Consider the following 4,925-nt stretch of genomic DNA (forward strand, 5'->3'; position numbering starts at 1 on the left):
GCAACCCACAATGATCCTGGGTTCATGCTCCCAGAGGGATAGAGAGTGGGGAAGCTATCAGGAGAGGGGGTGGGATATGAAGATTGGGTGGTGGGAATTGTGTGGAGTTGTACCCCTCCTACCCTATGGTTTTGTTAATTTATCCTTTCTTAAATAAATTAAAAAATAAATAAATAAAATATTTTTTAAAAATTAAAAAAAAGGAATTATATGATCAAATAACCATAAAATATAACAGGGTATCAATTTACTTTCCTGATTTGGATTACATAAACAAATTGAAAAAAGTGAAACAAAAACTTTGGACATTGAGCATCAGAGAGTTTCAAGGTGGTTATGACAGAGCAAGAAGAGAGCTGAGGTCTCATAGCTTCAAGAGATTCTGATCTGCAAGATCTAAAAGGAAACTCAAGTGAAGCCTCACTATCTCTCAGCTGAGGAGCTCCAGAGGAGCCCAGAAAGATTAAGTGTCTGAAGTTCATAGGCAAAGGTAGCATGGATGGGAAAAGTGTCAATTCAGCATCCACAGGATGAGCAAGCTCAATGTACCCATACTCCTACCACAATTAAACATGAATTGCAAATGAATTCCAAACCTACACATCACCCAGAAGAACACTTAGGAAATTGTTTGCCAGGGGAGATGGTGTCAGAGTTGAAAATAAGACTAGAAAGCTGAATCAGGGAAGATAGTAGCTCCCAAATATGGGAAAATATATAAATAACATTGATTGTAAACCCCATAGATCTGACCTGGGGTCCATATTAAGCACAGGAACTTAACCTCTGCATTTGCTCTACTGCCCAGACAATACCTTTAGCCCAACTGCATGCTAGCTATCAGTCTCGGGCAAAAATTAGTAAATTCATGGGCCCCTTAGAATATACCTAAATTAGAACAACTAGCTTTTTCTAAAATGGAGACCCCAAATCTTACCTGCTATATTCTTGCCTTTAGGTTCCTGGTTATTAAACAATTTTTCTGCTTTGCATATCAATGATTTTCAGCCACCAAGTTGCAGGTGCTAACATGAAGCCAATGTGAATTCCCTGGGCAGAAAACCTCACCAATGTGTCCTAGAACCTCACCTCTCTGAAGACCTGCTGCACTAGGGAAAGACAGAAGCAGGCTGGTGGAATGGATGGACTTGCCAACGCCCATGTCCAGTGGAGAAGCAATTACAGAAGCCAGACCTCCCACCTTCTGCACCCCATAATGATCCTGGGTCCATGCTCCCAGAGGGATAAAAAAAAAAAAAAATAGGAAAGCTTTCAGTGGAGGGAATGGGCTACAGAACTCTGGTGGTGAGAATTGTGTTGGAATTGTGCCCCTCTTATCCAGTGGACTTGTCGATCATAATTAAACCAATTAAGAAGAAAAGGAAGAAAACTGACCTAAAGGAAAGCAGGTCATCTTTACCCCACCATTAAAAACATGACTCACAGAAGAGTTTAATGTAATGCATTTGACTTCATAAAAAAAAAAAAAAATTAGTCCTGGGGAGTCAGTTGGTAACTCACCCATTAGAGTGCACGCATTACTATGTTCTCCAGGAACCTAGTTCACCCCTAGTTTCCACACAAGAAGGGAGACTTTAAGAACAGTACTCCGAGTGTTTCTCCGCCCCACACCTTCTCCCCCCTTCCTTCCCATTCCCCTGTCTTCCTCCTCCTCCTTCTCTCTCTCTTTCTCCCTTTATGAAGACGAAAAATGTCTACTAGGAACACTGGAGTCGTGTATACATAGAGTCCAGGGAAAAACCCAGGCAATAATAAATAAATGGATAAGTAAATAAAGTCCTGCTGTCAAAAAAAAAAACACTTTTTTTTTTTTTATTTACCTGCTTCACCGCCTGTGAAGCGACTCCCCTGCAGGTGGGGAGCCGGGGTTCGAACCGGGATCCTTATGCCGGTCCTTGCGCTTTGCGCCACCTGCGCTTAACCCGCTGTGCTACAGCCCGACTCCCAAAAAACAACACTTTTTTTTAATATTTATTTTTATTTATTTATTCCCTTTTGTTGCCCTTGTTGTTTTATTGTTGTAGTTCTTATTGTTGTCATTGTTGTTGGATAGGACAGAGAGAAATGGAGAGAGGAGGGGAAGACAGAGAGGGGGAGAGAAAGACAGACACCTGCAGACCTGCTTCACCGCTTGTGAAGCGACACCCCTGCAGGTGGGGAGCCAGGGCTTGAACCAGGATCCTTATGCGGGTCCTTGTGCTTAGGGCCACCTGCGCTTAACCCGCTGCGCTACAGCCTGACTCCCGATGAAAACTAGAAAAGACATAGAAAGGTGGGGCTGGGCACATGCCTGGCTGAGCACATATATTACTATGCACAAGGACTCAGGTTCAAACCTCCGCTCCCCAGCTGCAGTCAGGGAGCTTCATGAGTGTTGAAACAGAGATGCAGGTGTCTCTCTTCCTTCCCTCTTTCTCTCAACTTTCTTTGCCTTGCCAAATAAAATAGAAGAAAATAAGAATAACTAATAATGATATGAATTAAGAAATAATTAAGAAGAAGACATAGATAGATGTAAATTATGTCTGTCACTGGCAAAGGGTATGGGTTCAGATTATATTAAAATTTTACCCAGGTGAAGGGTAGATAGCATAATGGTTATGCAAACAGACTCTCATGCCTGAGGCTCCAAAGTCCCAGGTTCAAGCCCCCATACCACCATCATAAGCCAGAGCTGAAGAGTGTTCTGGTAGAAATAAAAAAAAATAAAATTAAAATTTAAAAAATCTCTACCCAATAACATGAAAGCACTCACATGTTGAAAAGAATGTAAAATAAGTATCTCTAAAGTTTCCTTTTTGTTGGTTTATTTGTTTACCAGAGCACTGCTCACCTCTGTTGGTTTGTTGTGGTATAGAGAATTAAACCTGGGACTTTGGAGCCTCAGGTGTGAGAATCTTTTTGTATAACTATTAGACTATTCCCCTGCTCATCTGTAAAGATTCTAAGATAAGTACAGTGAAGCTGTGAATCAGAGAAAGATACCACTATACAGCTATCAGAATATCTCCTAATTGGCCATGTAAAATATCGGGGACACTAATGAACAGGTAGAATTTTCATACCTTCCTGGTGGAAATGTAAAAATGTGCTTTCTTTGGAAATAGTTCTGTGATTTCTTTTAGAACATTTTCAAATTATTTTGATTTCTTGGATAGAGACAACCAGAAATTGAGAGGGAAGGGGGAGATAGAAAGGGAGAGAGATAGACACTTGCAGCCCTGTTTCACCACTCACAAAGCCTTCCTCCTGCAGGTGGGAACTGGGGGCTCAAACCAGAGTCCTTGTACATTGTAACATGTGCGCTCACCCAGGTACACCACCACCCAGCCCCAACTCCGTGGTTTCTTTAAAGACTTAACAAAATACCAAGGTGAATACTACACTTGATCTTAGCCAAAAGGCCGAGAAGTGATAATACCAAGGTAAATGAAAGTCTTAGCTCACACAGAAAATTTTATGTGAATAGACCATAGTATGTTAATTTGCAATAGAAAATTCCTGGAAATAGCCCAAGTGTCCATCAGTAGAGAAAGAGAAACATGTATTATAGACCCCTTCATGCAATGGGATTACTTCAAAAACAGAATAAACTATAATACAGCATGGTCTTCGGTAAGAATATAAAGAAAGCATGCCAAGTAAAGAAGATAGTAAAAAAAATAGTATGTTGTAAGATTCCATTTATATAAAATGTAAAAATGCCAGGTAGCCTCTAGTGTCTAGAAGACAAAGAAGGAGAAAGTACAAAGGGACACACACACACCCCTCAGAGATTAGTGGCACAGTTATACAATTGATTAGTGTTAATGCTGTCATAAATATAAATGGGTATCAAAGTATATGCTTTAGTTTATTATGTTAACTACATGTCAGTAATGCTTTAAAGGAAAAAGGAAATTGAAGGGTGATAAAACATCATTGAGTTGGGAGGAAATAAAATAGTAGAAGTAAAATCACACACGAAACCATGTAACTACATAACTATATAGCCAGACGATTACAATGCTTATGTGGAATGTAAATGAAATACAACACAAGTTTAGCAGGATTGCTTTTCTGAAGCAATTCATTTAGTAACTTGACAGATTCAATTTTTCCATAGTCTGTATGTTGTTTAAAGGAAAACAAAGTAAGGATTAACCATGCAATTTTTGAGTTTAGGGTTGAGCTGATGAATTTAATCTTCCAATTTATTTTCTGGAAACATGATTTGCATATGTGAATACAGGTTCAATTGCATTTTTAATATTGTCTTTGGAGTTATTTATACAAGATAATAAGAAACATGTTATCCCTACCTTTGGGTTCCTATTTATTAAACTTTTTTTTTTTTCTGCTTTATATCTTACTGCCTTTCAGCCACCAAGCTGTAGATACCACTATGATTCCTTCCTGACTTCTCTGGGCAGACAACCTCATCAATGTTTTCCGAAATCTCACCTTTCCAGAACCCTAACCCATTAGGGAAAGATGAAGCAGGTTGGGGTCATGGATTGACCTGCCAACATTCATGTCCAGTGGAGAAGCGATTACAGAAGCCAGAGCTTCCACTTTCTGCACCCCATAATTTTGGTTCATACTCCCAGAGAGACAGAGAATAGAGAAGCTTCCAATGGAAGGGATAAGACACAGAGCTCTGGTAGTGGGAATGGCTATCTTACAATCTTGTTGAGCATTATTAAATCACTAATATTTTTAAAAGAAGTATGTTATAATACATGCTTCAGTCTCTGGGTGTTAGCAGCTCTAGTATCTGGTGGTATTGGTGGTGTAGCTATCAGATGCACATATGACATGTTTTTCTGTGAAACAAGAATGAAGATTTATTGTTGCAGTATCAGTATCACTATGAATGGACTCCAGTGTGGTAAATTTAGGAACAAGGATATACATGGAAACCT

General features: G+C 39.5%; 1 pseudogene; it reads right to left on the minus strand.

The window, feature by feature from the left end:
* Positions 1 to 3,361: 3,361 nt before the first annotated feature.
* On the minus strand, positions 3,362 to 3,437 carry LOC132539112 (U2 spliceosomal RNA; annotated as a pseudogene).
* Between the last annotated feature and the right edge of the window lie 1,488 nt (positions 3,438 to 4,925).

The sequence above is a fragment of the Erinaceus europaeus genome, chromosome 6 (assembly GCF_950295315.1).
Source record: "Erinaceus europaeus chromosome 6, mEriEur2.1, whole genome shotgun sequence".
NCBI lineage: Eukaryota > Metazoa > Chordata > Mammalia > Eulipotyphla > Erinaceidae > Erinaceus > Erinaceus europaeus.